Source organism: Catharus ustulatus, chromosome Z (genome assembly GCF_009819885.2).
Source record: "Catharus ustulatus isolate bCatUst1 chromosome Z, bCatUst1.pri.v2, whole genome shotgun sequence".
Taxonomy (NCBI): Eukaryota; Metazoa; Chordata; class Aves; order Passeriformes; family Turdidae; genus Catharus; species Catharus ustulatus.
In genome coordinates, this window is record NC_046262.2 from 11294894 (window position 1) to 11309733 (window position 14840).

At 41.1% G+C, this 14840-nt stretch overlaps 1 protein-coding gene across 8 annotated transcripts in view; it reads right to left on the minus strand.

Moving 5' to 3' along the window:
• Positions 1–14840, minus strand: part of PRLR (prolactin receptor) — a 161603-nt gene that overhangs the window by 58757 nt on the left and 88006 nt on the right. For 6 of the 8 annotated variants that reach the window (XM_033085435.2, XM_033085434.2, XM_033085437.2 and 3 more), the window contains one exon: positions 10884–10974. The exons of the other annotated variants lie outside the window; for them this stretch is intronic. The gene's annotated coding sequence lies outside the window, so the exon portion shown is untranslated. The remainder of the gene's footprint in view (positions 1–10883; positions 10975–14840) is intronic. 8 annotated transcript variants of the gene reach the window in all.

The following is a 14840-nucleotide window of genomic DNA, read 5'->3' on the forward strand; positions in this document are numbered from 1 at the left end:
CAAATATTTTGTTGAAAGATGTTGAGACACTTGATTTTCTTCAGGTTAGTTCTTCTCACAGGTCCTTTAAAGCTTGATGAATGCACACAGTAAATTCACAAAAGCCAATCTGTAATAATTGCACTTCACGGATGCAAGTATATGCAATTTTCATAAAGTCATTACATTCTTCTCAGATCATTGTTCAGCAGCCCTCTATGCACAACCCTCTTTTCCTGACCCAATGACATTTAAAACTGGAACAACTCATACTTACACAGATAAAAGAGGAACAGCTGCAGACATGGTTGCTGCTCATAAATTATGCTGTTCCAAGCCTCTGCCATGGGCAGGGACACCTTCCACCAGACCAGGTTACTCAAAGCCCCACCCAACCTGACCTTGAGTACTGCCAGGGATTGTGGGCAACCTGTGCCTCTCTGGGCAACCTCTTCCAGTGTTTCACTGTCCTCACAGTAATTTCTTCCCATATGTAATCTCTCAGCTGGAAGCCATTCTTCTTTATTGTGTCACTACAAACCCTACCTCTCCAGTTTTCTTATAGCCCCTTTAGGTACTGAGCGGTGCTTTCAGGTCCCTTTGGAGCTTTCTTTTCTCCCAGCTGAAAAACTGCAACTCTTTCAGCTTGTCTTTATAAGAGTGGATCTCCATCCCCATCTTTGTGTCTCCCCTCTGGGCTCACTCCAGCAGGTCCCTGTCCCTCCTGTGCAGGACCCCAGCTCTGGGTGCAGTGCTCCAGGTGGGTCTCAGCAGAGCAGAGCAGAGGGGCAGAATCCCCTCCCTGCCCTGCTGCCCACAGGGCTCTGGATGCAGCCCAGGACACGTTTGGCTCTCTGGGCTGTGAGTACCATGGCTGGGGTGTGTCCAGCCTCTCACCCACAGCATCCCCAAGTCCTTCTGGATGCTGGGTCTGCTCTGGGTCTGTTCATGCCCAGCCTGTATTTGTGCTTGGCATTTCCCCCGTCCAGGTGCACTTGGCCTTGTTGAACTTCATGAGGTTCTCACAGGCCCATCTCTCCAGTCTCTCTGGATGTCTCCCTTCCCTCCAGAGAGGTGACCAGACCAGACCAGACCAGACCAGACCAGACCACACCACACCACACCACACCATGCCACACCACTCAGCTCGATGCCATCAGTGAACTTGCTGAGGGTGCCCTCCATCCCCCTGTCCCTGTCACCAACCAAGATGATGAACAGTGCTGGTCCCAGCACTGAGCCCTGAGGGACACCACTTGTCGTTGGTCTCCATTTGGATTTTGAGCTGTTGATCCTGCCAGATCTTTATCCACGAATGGTCCTTCCACCAAAAAGACGAGGGTGTTGAGGGGAACAGTGCCAAAGGCTTTGCACTACTCCAGGTAGAGGATGTTGTGCCAGTCACTCTTCCCTTATCCAGCAGCATTATAACCCCATAGTAGAAGGGTACAAGCTTTGTCTGGTGTGATTTGTCCTTATTCAAGCCTTGCTGGCTGTCACAAATCCCCTCTCTATTTTCCATGTACTTAAGCACAGCTTCCAGAAGGATCAGCTCCCTGAGGTGAGACTGGCCAGCCTATAGTTTCCAGACTCTTCCCTTTTTCCCCCGCTTTGGGTTATGTTTCTCTTTTTTACGGTCAGTGGTAACTTTACTGAACTGCCACTACTTCTTAAATGTGGTGGTTAATGGCTTAGACATTTCATCTGCCAGTTCCCCCAGGACCCATATACATCTCATCAGGCCCCATGGACCTGTTCACCTTCAGGTTCCTTAGATCTCCTTGAAACTGATCTTCTACAGCACTACAGGAGTGGTTTCTTCATTCTCCCTATCCCCGCCTTTGCCTTTGGAACCTAGGTAGTGTGGCTGGAACACTTGCTCATGACTCAGGCAATAAAAGGTGGTGAGTACCATCATAAGGTCATTTCAAATCTGATTGCCAATTTAGAGGAACAATTTAGAGGCAGCGATCAACAGGTATTTGCAATTGGTTTAGAAAGCATATTTAAAGATTATGAAAGATGCTTTGATCCTGACAAAAGCAAAATCAAAGACTTTGTACTTCAAAATGAGAAGTTATTTCACCACTGTAGAATGGGGTGAGTTGGCCTAGACATTGAGAGATGATGATCAAAACCCTTTGATTCTTACTTACATGAGGGACAAAGAGAAAATTGCAGAAAAACACTTGGAGATTAGTATAACCCTAATTAGAGATATTTGTATGGAAATGGAAGCAGACATCTTCACCACATTCAGGAGGTCTTCTAAATTTAAGTCTTACAAGAATCTTACAAAATCCAGAATATAAAAAGTTATCTTTGCTCATAAATTTAAATCTTATGCACAGGGGCAGTGAATTTGAAGAAGTAAGTACATTGTCATCGTTAGAAGCATTACAAAAATGTTTTAAATTTCATTTAAAATGTCTGATAGATTTAAATCAGCCACTACCAATCTAGTCTCACTGCTCTACATCTAGAAGTTGACATAATGTTAAACTGGATCTGAGTGAGAAGGGAATTCTTTTGAACTACACACATTTACTTATTAATTATTATATAGGATTTGAGACCGATAGTTTTAAAACTTAAAATAAATATATAACCTCCAAAATAAATCTTCCTTAGAGATATATTTTGATTTTATTCCTGACTAGCAGAAAAAAATAGGTGTTTTCAGATTGTAGTGGAGAAGGATTGATCAATCTATACATGTAGACTGAAAAGAATGACTCAAGTACAACCTTTCTGTTCTCCCATCACTATCTAGCCTTGGCTGACTTGCAGGATATTGGAACAGAATGTTGTTCTGGAATCAATCATACTGACTCAGTGTTGTAATGTAGGATGGCAGGCAGCATGAAGAATTACATCAAGGATATTCTCAGGGATAAGACTACGTCAAGAGAGATGATGGAGAGTCACATAACTATTTAATATGTGACAACAGTGGGATTTTAAAATGTTGCCCTTTTTTAATGTGGACCAAATACAGTTTTAATATGTTAAAAGAAAATAAATATTAGAAAATCTACTGTAAAAATTAAGTCAACAGAAAGCTCTGATCACCCAAAGACACTTCTAAAGGCCAAGTATACTATTTCAATTTGCTTAAGAGAATAATTCCACTATGTTATGATGACAAGTACATTATTTTGAAAGGCCAGAACATTTTAAATGTAAGCTGGTTTTAGACCACATTTTTCTTTAAATATCATTATGAATTATTCTTCATTCATTAACAATATCATAGTCATGTACAGTAATTTCACAATTATAAGCTGCACCATTTTGACTAAAATTTTGCTCCCACACCGGAAATGCGGCTTACACTCAGGAGCAGCTAATATATGAAAAAAGTTCGGAAATTTCCAACCCCAGAAGTGCCAGCCAGGGTGCCGAGCTGAGCACCTGCCAGTAAAACACAGGATTGCGCGATTGTTACAAATCGGTTACTCTCTTGCATGGCGGGTGGAGGCAGGCTCTGTGCCAGCAGTGTGGGAGGGGGGAGGTGAGGGCTCCCTCCTTCAGGCAGCGCAGCCTGAGGGAGAGGCAGGCAGCTCCGTGCTGCCATCCCCGCAGCTCGGGGGGGAGGCGGGAACTCCGTCCTGCTGGCCCTGCGGCCCAGGGGGAAGGCGGGAGGCTCCCGCCCCCACCTGCTGCTGCAGGATCAGACAGGCTCCATCCCCGCCTCCTGCCACAGCGTAGCGCCGGGCCGGGGTGAGCGAGCCCAGCGGCAGCGGCGGCCGGCCCCGAGCGGCCCCGCCGAGTTGGGCCACCTGGCCCTGTTGGCAGCCCCAAGCAGGCCAAGCCTGCACGGCCTGAGCTGAGCCAGTAAACCCCTCGATCCCGCAGTTCTGTTACTATTTGGCAACTTTGTTGTTGCACGCGGGTCCTTGCTGCCTTGCTGAGGCTTATAATCAGGTGTGGCTTATTTATGGACAAAGAACGAAATGTTGCCGACACCTGGAGATGCAGCTTATAATCAGTGTGGCTTGTAATTGTGAAATTACTGTATATGCTAATTGAGTGAAAGAGAGAATCAGAATTTTTCAAATTTATTTCAATTTATGTGTTTGTGAGAGACTGAAACCATTAATGGTTTAAACATTGCTAAAATCATTGAAGGACTTTTGCCCCCTTTGCAAAGAAGGAGCTTTCATCTGCAGCCACTGAAGCCATCCTTCCCCAAGTACACCTACTAATTGGAACTTGGACTTGTAAGATAAAGGGGGTATACTACTGTCCAATGAACCCAGGTCTGAGGAGAAGAATGTGTCCAGAACTGACAGTGGGAGGGAGACTGGGATTCTGATGGTTGCTGATGTGCAAAGTGACCAGCCTGGAGCAGAGGGCAGCACAGCCCACCTCAGGCTACACCTGGGCCTTGAATGAGACACAGGAAGGCAAATCCCTGAGGTGAGCCCTACCTCTTTGTCCTTACTCAAGGGAACTCAACTGTGATAACTCCCCTGCCAGAAAGTGCTGGACACTGAAGCCTGAAGACATTAATCTGTGCTGATGGGCCATGATGGACTCAGCTGTGTTGATATCATAGGTGCTGTAACATCTTAGAAGGTGCCAAAGACTCCCAGAGTGTCCCCTGATCCACAACATCACATCACTCTGTGTGAAACTCCTTGCCCCAGAGGAGATACCTGTGCTCTCACCTGAACCTAAGCTGATACAAACCCAGCAGATTTTGTGTTCTGTGGATTTTTCCTGGCATTACACCCACCACCCAACAAATCCAGTCTGCAATAATTTTTTCAAGACTGTGACCAACAGATGTGGAAATTCCAACAACCAAGACTTGTTGTGAGGCCTTCAGGTGGTGAGATCTTCTACTCTTATCCTTTCCTTTTCTTTCTTTTCCATATATGTTTGTTAAGTGACATTTTATGCTTTTACATTATTATATTACTATAGGTAATGATTATCAAAAGGTTACCTCCCTACTTTCAATTGAACCAGATTGTTCTAAAATAAGCCCTACCTATGTAAATTTACAAACACCAATCATTCACTCTAATCAGCCCCAAGGGATCTGTTAAAAAGAACCTAGGTTATTCTCCTTTTTGGGGGTGGGCCATAAGAGTTTTCTCTTGTTTTATACATGTGGATTTCTTTTAAAGGTTTTTTGAATCTGAAGGAGAACCACAGTCCCTTATGAACTCCTGTAAATACTGTGGTGGTTTTTATCCCTGGTGAAAGGGATATCCTGGATCCTATGGTCTAGCTTTCCCACTCTTGGCTGATGCATAGCAGAGAAGACTGCCTACTGTGAATGCACAGCACTGTTTGTCTGTGGGAGTTTTCTATTAACTGTGTGTGAAAGGAGCTACCACAGAAGATGCTGGGCGTAAATTCTGCTGTAGATGACTATTTTTCTCCAAACAGACCATCCTCTAATTTCTGGAGAAAGCAACATTGTTTAGAGTTAGTATTTGCTTCCCTACACTATCGAGAAAAGTCAGACACTGTAGGTAATGGAGGATAAAAATGTACTGCGGTCTCTGTCCCCTGACCCATCAAAACTTCTCTTACTACACTGCAGTTCCAGCTCTGAGTTAAAACATGTTCTTTGAAAGTTTCCAGAGTTCTGAGCACACCCTTTCTACCTCCCCCCTTGCTGGGGTGTTGGGTGCCTGAGCTCAGGCTCAGCTTAAGTAATGGGGTAAGAACCCAGCTTTGAAAACAGCCCTTCCAGAAAGGTCTGCTGAGAAATGTCCAGAGGTAGGCTCTCCCATTTCTCTCTGCAGTGGGTTATAAACCAAGGCCTCATTCTGGCCTCAGCTGAGCTGTGCTGCAGCCATGCCTGTGCTGGGACAGGTGCCCCACTAATCTTCAACCTGAGTTCTTGGCTTGATCCCTGACATGCCTCATTTCTAAGGCTTGTCTGTCTGCCTGGACTCATGGCTGAACCTGGCTACTGTCACTAGGCTTATTTGGGCACTGTGGGCTGTGCCCAGACAAAAATGATGAACGTAGATATCTCTGACACTGTGACAAACTTTTGTCTCCATCTAGTTCTTTGATGGGCAGCATATTTTGTGTTTGAGACTACAGCTGGGGCATCTCAATGATATGGAAGAGTAGATCAGTGAAGTGGGAGTTTCACTTTCCTCACATGCCTTGCTCCTGGACATGTGCTCCTGCTTCTCCATATGCCAGCTGAGATCCACACTGACAAATTAACTTGGCAAAGACCTTCTGTCAGGCTAACAAGTTAAATCAGCTCCATAAATGGTACAGTGAGCACCAAAGATGGTGCAAAAGTGGTAGTGTTCACAGGTAGGTAGAGGTAAAGGAGAGGAGGGAGGAGTGGGTGATCAGGACCTCCCCTTTCACAGAAGCACTTGCTAGCTGCACTCATAGTGTCAAACCCAGCCAGTTATATGACTGATCACTTTAAATTCAAGCTGTGCATTTCTCTGGGGGTTTATGAATGGAAACAGCAGAGAGTACAGAAAAAGTTCCTCAGCTTCTTTAATAGAAACGTAAATGTATTTGTTCTCACCAGGCTGCCTACTTAAGTAAGCCACTAGCTTTGGTAGTTTAGTAAAGCAAAAAAAACCAGTCTACACAGAGAAGCACGGGAAAACACACAGATTCATTCTTATCTTGCCATCAGAAGGTTATATACAGCTACATTCTAAGAAGCAGGTCCTCACTACACATAGAAGGTACTCTGGAAGATAAATGCCCTAATAATTATTGTTCCCTCCTCTTCTCCTTTCCCTTAGTTTTATTTCCAAGCAGACAACATTGTATAGACTATCTCCTTGGTTAGCTTGGTTCAGCTGTAATGTCTGTCTGTGTCCTCTCCAAGCCCTTGGCCATGCCCAGAGCACTGGCCTGTGGAGGGGGAATATTGGAGACACAGCCTGGATGCTGTGAGGGGCTGCCTGGTGGCTGCCAAAACACCAGTGTGTTACCAGCACCTTTCCAGCTACCAATATGCAGCACAGCACTCTGAGGGCTGCTCTGGGGAAAGTCACCCAACCCAACCCTTCCTGAAATTGCCAATGCCAAAAAAATGAACGGTACTCTGCAGAAGCCAGGCAAGCTGCCTGTCCTGTTAAACTATAGGATATTGTTATGTCAGATGATTAACACTTATACAGTTTTCTTTATTGGAAAAGACTATTAAACAAGGGATCCAAGAGTTCTGTGGCAAGCATGTAAATCCCAGAAGTGTTTATGTAATCACTATTCCCCCTTGAGTGTACACTGCAAATTTCCACAGTTTAGGACATAGTCAGGAATGTTACTGGATACCTGATTAAAAAATTGGGTAAGAAACTAAGAGAATGATATGAAAAGCCTATTTCTATTGTTCAGCTTTGGGCTATAGAAAGATATGTAACATTTCTTCTTCATAACCTTCTATTTATTTTGGCAGTTAGGCACATTCTCTAAGCAAAGCTCCCAAAACAATTAGCAGGGTTTAACACATGGAAGAAAAGCAGTAGTGCATAGAAAGGAAAGTGCAAGTTCAAGGCAATTTCCCCACTTACCAGTGTGATAACCTGTACTGACCTGAGCAAGAGGCTGACAAAACAGGGCCTTAGAAACCTACTAACAGTTATCACTAACATGGGTGATGGTGACTATGAAGAGGTATTTGAAAGGTGTAATTATACCCCTGTGCCCTTCCCCTTTCCTCAGTTTTTATCCCAAGGACTTCCCCCTCACTTGCACACGTTGGTAAATGCAGTCAAGAAGGCATTAGGAACACTGGCCAGACCTGTCCTGCAGGTGTTGCCCAGCCACTGTAGCAGCAGGCAGTGCTTGAGGCCATCACAGCCTCCCCAGCTGCCATAAAGTTATTTTCTTCCCACGACAGGCAGCACCTTAGCTTCACAAAGTCATAGTTCAGCCTTTTATACTCTTCCCTAGTATGTCAAAGGCTCTAAAAGGAGAAAATTTAATACTCCTGCATTAAAGAATCAACTCTGATCACTGCCTAGACCTGCACTGAAAGTATGTGCTCAAGAAACCAAAATAAATTCTGAAACACACAATTCCAAAGAGCTGACACTGGCATCATGGTCCAAAAAATAATTTTTGAGTTAAGGTAGATTGTAATATCTGTGATTTGTCATCCACAGACTACTCTGTAGATCCACCCTCACAGAGACAACAACTGGGAGCAGTTGTTGGACAAAACCACCCAAATCAGCCAACTCACCTGTTGTTATGAATAATGACACAGCCTACGCCTCTTAATTAGCTACTCAAGATTATTTTTAAAGTAGCTACTTCTTTGGCTCTGACTGTGTTGTTATTGGAAAGTGATCTGATCTCTAATTGCTTTAAGGGAAAAGAGAAATCTTCCAATTTCCTCCTAAAGTTTATTCTCTGTCTTACATCTGCTTGTTCATGGTTCAGATCAGAGTACTATATTTTCATTTCTTCTACATCCTTAGTGTTACAGTCTCCACCTGGCATTCTTTCTGCAGTCCACAACATCTTATGGAGAGATACAATGCCTTCTTCACAGATTCACAGATGGCAGACAATTGAATGGATGGGGCTTTGATATCCCTGCCTGTGGTAAGAGAATTAGGACTTGGTGATTTTTAAAGGTCCTTTCCCACACCGACCATTCTATGATTTTATTCCTTCTTGGTTTTTTTTTTTTTTTTTTTTTTTGTGGGGGGGGTTTGGCTAGGCTAAAAAGATTATTTTTGTGATATCTTCTTGTAAGAAAAGCTACTACAATAGCAAGAATAGAAGTTTTCTTTGCACCTGATCAAATTTTAATCCATGTTCCTTGAATGAGAACGAGTAGAACTTCACAAATTACTTTGATGTCTTCACCAGAACTTTGAATAACATCATTTAGACTCCTCTAATATCACTAGAAGTAATTCAGCTACATCAGGCCAACACTCCTAGACTTATGCTTGTCAAAGTAATTTATTTGTGTTTCCAACTAATGAGTTGCTGGCTGAAACAGTAATTTCTGTTATTAGTCCAATCTCAGTCATTGATTTAAACAAGAATTAAAGATTCAGATCCAGCACTCATCCTGAGGAATTTTAGAACTAACCCTCTCCTACACAAGAGATTTCCTTTCATTGATAGTGTTATGTATTGAGGTACAGTCCTACAAATTATTTTCTAAATCCCACTTCCCAATCTTGTAATTTGCTATCTGTAAAGAAAAAGTGTTTTACTGAAGCTGGACAAGATTTACTGCATTTCTACATAGACAGGTATCAGCCAGTCTAGCTCAAATAGATTCAACATTTTATTCTGCTCAGTGCTCTTTTGAAGTTCCCCATATATTCTAAATTACTTTAGCCAGTGCAAAGCCATCTGCATAATTTTCTTCCAACATCTCCCTCAATACAGATTTTATATACACAATATTCTTGAGTCATCTTATAATATCTGAGAAAATACTTTATGATTACATGCTCTGTTTTCTAACACCACTTCCAAACAATTATGTGATGAAGATTCCCCATTACCCAACACTAGTAGGTGACTTGGGAGCTCACTAAATCATCTGTGGAAAGACCTCTCGTGCAAAAACCCTGAAAAAAACAAACTCCAAGTGATTTTTAACTGTGCAAACCCATGCTGGAGAAAATTTAAACATCAACTGAAATCTGTGTGCTTTTATGAAATGAAAGACAATGTGAAACCTGACTCAGTGTTGCTGTGTGTTAACAATTTGCAGCTCTGTTCTAAAATCTGTAGGCAGTAAAATTTTGTATTAGCAGCCTGGATTTTTGTCACTGTGGCTAAAACACTCTTGGTTTTGTGGTTCTCAGATTTGGTATTGTCTTATAAAAGCTAGCTTTAGCCCAATCAATTCATCATTTCAGCTCTGTAAAAAATCTGCAATTTTAAAAGCAAATGTTTAGGGTTTGGTTTTTTTTAAACTGAAGTATCTGATTTCTCAAATATAGTTTCAAGTTATATACTCAGATTTGTTCTGCTGAAGGAACAAAATTCTCACAAAACCCATAAAGTTATACACATTTGCATCAAAATGAAAATGCCAAGCAAAAACACCCTGCTTTTTTGAGAACAGATTATTGTAAAAAAGTTTTTTGTCTGGGATAGTAATTTATAAAGAAATACAAAGTTTTCAGATAGTCTTTCAGGCTTTGCTTGTCCAACATAAACCTGAGAAAAATACTTAAAAAGAAACTGCCTACATATATGGATTTTGTACTGTGTTTACATGAAAGAAAAAAACAAACAATAAAAATACAAATATACAAAATAATACAAAAATAGCAAAATAACACACCCAGTTCAAAGCCACAGGGAGTTTTACTATATTGAATAAAATTTAGTTGCAAATAATTTCTAAGTGAACTTGATCTTAAATATGCTTCTTAACAAAGTCCAAAGTGCTTTTGCAAGAGTTTCCATTTAAATATTTCCTTTCAACTCTACGTTTATTTTCATTAATCACAAAACAGAGTGGACACTTACTAACATCTAGGTTGTTTATTTTAATACTTAAATAATGTACTGCCTCATAGTTTAAACACTGGACATTAATTTTCTTGGGATAATGCTGCATTTAAAACTCTGTTCTAAAATTATATAAATTTTTGGTAATAGCATGATATAGAAATATTTTGTAACTTTAGACTAATATGAATTTTATGTCTACAGTAGTTTGCCCACAGCTTAAGCTTCTGATGGGGAACTCACGGTAGGGCTCTATCCAACAACTCCACATACCCTAGTTCTTATTATGTAAGCAAATCCCAAGTTATTGGCAGTCACAGAGTTCAAGGACAAAAAGAAAAAAAACAGAACATGCAGTACCATTTGCACATTTGAGGCTAATACATTTCATGCTCTTAATCAAGTAATTCAAGATAATATGTTTCATCCAGAGAAAGGGCAGAAGTAACTGATTTTACCACAGTCTGCTCTCATGCAGTCTCCACTGATTTCAGAAACCTTGTTTGGCTCCAAATCTCCTGGCTGAAGTGCAGTGTTGTGGCATTCCCCCTGTCAATGGGCACAAAGAACATGCCATGTCAGTTGCCAGCCCATGGCCTGCTGCTCCCCATGGGTGCCTACCAGGCAGTCCCAGCCATCACCCCTGGTAACTCATCTGGGGGCAGAATCATGTTCAGCACTGAAAGGGTGTTGCTATCCTGGAAGCTGCTCCTTGTCTCAGCAGTTCTGAGTCAGCGACAGTCTCCTCTTTGTAAATATTATTTTCATTACTCACCACTTGCTACCTGCTGGTTTGTACCTAACCAGGCTTTATGTCCTGTACAAAGAGCTCTATGCCACGGTGTGACCCAAACTACCACACGTGATTACCTGTTTCCCATCTTCATTTACCTTCATGACAATGGGTGGCCAGTTAACTCTGTGTGATTTTGTTTTCTCTTTCATCTTCAAGATTCAACCAGACAGAAGCAAATCCTGTCAAAGCAGCCAGTATTGCTCTCTCCAGAGATCTTCTGAGAACACCTCAAAGAAACCCTATAGTCTTTGGAGATTTAGTGTGTATTTTTCTGAACATCATTAATGTAACTCAAAGCTTCAGGAACTGTTACAAATAGATAATGCTTTGGGATTTAAAGTGGTCCCTATAGCTTAAGAAGTGCTTTAGTATTCTTTTCCAATTTGGATTTGTTATAGCTTAACAAAATCAAAGTAAGAAACAACTGATGTAATCTAAATTTCAGCTATTCTGCATTAGATCCTGTAACCTATTCTGATCCAACAAAGCCTGATTCTGCCAAAAAAAAAAAAAAATATTGGCTCATCTGTGTTCTTACACTGAACTCGAAAGAACTACACCTACTTCTAATGCTTCTGCCTGCTAGATCATGTCCAGTATTTGTGGGAGCTGAGAGGATTAGAGAATGTAATACAGAAACAGCAGTGCATATTTGAAAACCACTCAAGGACGTGGACAAGATGAAACTTTACTAGTACTGAGCCTCCATAAAAGCTTGTGAAAAGCCATTTTTTCTACTAAAAAAAGTCTTAGATACATCTAAATTAAGAAGAAAATTAGTTATTTTTTATAAAAATATCCAGTGGAGAATTTTAAGAGCATCTAAAAATCTTAAAGATAGAATGAGTTTTCATTTTATTTTTCTCTGTAACTAAAACAACAGGATCAGTGCTCAGAAGTAGCCTGTAAGATTCACCATGGTATATCTTTTTTCAAAGAACAATGCAGTTGTTTAAATACACATTCTTCTCATCAAATCAATTTTTTAATTCTGGTCAGTTGTAAAAGTGTCAGGGTATTTTTAAACTTTAGAGATTTAAGAATATGTAAGTTTTCTAGCAGAATTCATACTTGTAAATCAGTATTATTTTGGAGTATCTCCAGGGGGTCTCCATGTTCAGCTTTGACTGAGCTTTTGAACAAATTGCACTTCCTCTGCACCTGCAATGCCATTTTTTGCTGGCATGGTGGTTTATTGTATCATGTACCTTGCTAGTGGTATTCTTCAACTAGCTACACGAGGATAAAGCTTGTGTATCTTTGTTTAACTTGTTTTACTCTGCTGCAAAATTGGCACCGAGAAACACAACCTATGTATTTTTAACTCTGGCTTTCTCTTTTATGCAGCTCAGAAAAGAGCTTCAGTGCAAGTCACGCCACTTGATTTCAGTTGATGCATTGCAGGGTGAGATATCTGCTTTGTAAAATGCCCCAGAATGTTTGCATTAACACGTTCCCTGAAGAAAAAAAAAAAAAAAAACCAAAAAAACAAAAAGGCAAATCAAAACAAAAAAACAACAAAAAAACCAACAACCAAAAAAAATTAAAAGCAAACCCAAAACATGACCAACTTCTGGAGGCGAATCCCTTGGGCACAGCTGGGGACCAAGGCGAACCGGGGAAACAAAAGCGGAGAGGAGCCCGCACGGTTTGTGCATTGTGCATTCTGCATTGTGATGGTGTCCCAGCCCCTGGGACTCGCTCCTGCGGGATCTGGGCCCCCAGCCCTGAGTCCCGGGGCTCGGGAACAGCCCTCACGCTGCTCTGCAGCTGAGCAGCACCGCGCCGACACAGCAGCAGCCCGGGCTTGGCTCTCGGGGCGCGGCACAGCCTCCCACCAGGCTAAACACGGGAGGCTTCCCCGGGGCAGAGCAGCAGAACCCAGGAGACCACAGGGAGTTTTTATCCTCCAGTGCTTTATCAAACCTGATGAAACTATTCTTAGCATGGCTCTGAGCTTCACCCACACTAGTGCCAATAGTATGAGGATGTGAATTGCAAGGAAAAGTAAATAAATAACTCGTTAAAATTATGCAGCTGAAATAAAGAAATGAATAAATGGCAACAAACTCCTTAATTTGTTGATTTAGTCTCTTTCAATTTTTCCCATGGGGAAGCTAATAGGGGAGTTAATGAGCTGCCAGTCATCAGTCATTGGACACTGACTGCTCCACATTCAAGAGGCTGATTAAATAAAATAGGTGCTTATTTAATTCTGGCAGCACAACAGGATTGAGATTATTAGTTAGGAAAGAGATCAGACATTTTGAGCAAAGGAGAGGCAATCTTTCTAGTTATACCAGTCTGAAGGTATTCTCATAAAACTTAATATAATATTAACATTTTCCTTATTTGGATTAGAACAGAGGAAAACACCTAAAGCATGGTATGAGATATAAACCAAAATAGGACACAGAATTCCAACATGCAGAATTAGTCCAGCTCTAAAACAGCAGGGTGCCACAGCTAATGGACATCCACCTTCAAAAGACACTTCTCTCTACAGACAGTGACAGTTAGAATAAGCTTCAACCTACTCATAAACTACAGATGTCAACCCCTGAGGAAAAAAGTTAATATTTTGTAGTAGAGGGTAATTTTCTTCTAGTCTTTTTTGGTGATGCTGAACAGTTAAGTCAGTTTATAAGGTCCAGCTCTTTGTCTAATTTCAGCAGTCCTGACCAATAAACTCCAGGTATTTCTACTTCTTTTAGCATCATTTCCAGTACTTCCATAAATCCGAAATGAATCAGTTCAAGGAACTAAAACTAATAATTTTTCTTTTTGTGGAGTTAATTATTTTTTGTTGCTTTTTTATTTCCTTGAAGAAATCAGATTAATATCAGTCAAGAACAAGGGAGGAAGTGGAAATTATTTGAACACTTATGCAATAACACTTAAACCCAATCTGTTTAAAGTACTTTGTTTCAGGCAAACACCAAGGATAATACCTGTGAAGTTTTGGTTTGGCTCTGAGGATGTAGCTATAAGGTACAATGTTAAAGCCAATGAAAAATTATGTTTTTACTGTCTGCTATCAAAATACTATAAAAATATGTCTGTTCAAGTAAAAACCAGATTGTTTATATCCATTAAGGCTGTCCTTACATAATCAGTGACCTATTGAACCTAGAAAGCAGCAATCTCTTGACAGCAGTGAGCTGAAAAGCAAAACAAGAGTGGAAATATGATAAAGACACTTTTTCAGGTACTCATGACTATTGGTTATTACTTGCAACAACAATCCCTCATGCCTCTTTGAACGAAAATAGCTAATGCTGTAAATCCTAATACAACTGTGATGACATGACTAGCCTTTCATGGATTTACTAGGCAAGAGTTGTAAAAAGAGTCCATCACAAAACCAAAGACCTTCTAAACCTGGCTCAGCTATCTGAATCATAAAAAATAGCCATGCATGAGCTGGGAAAACTTAGATGTTATTTGAGGGAATCATAGAGAGATTTTGCAGGGAGGATTAAAATCAGCTAAAGACGCAAAGAGCAACTTTTCTTAGGTAGCAGTAAGGATCCCCATGCAATGGGATAACAAGACCAAAGCTGGAGAAGAAAAGAATTTGGGAACATGGTGTTGATTCTTAAGCTGTGGCTATTGGTCT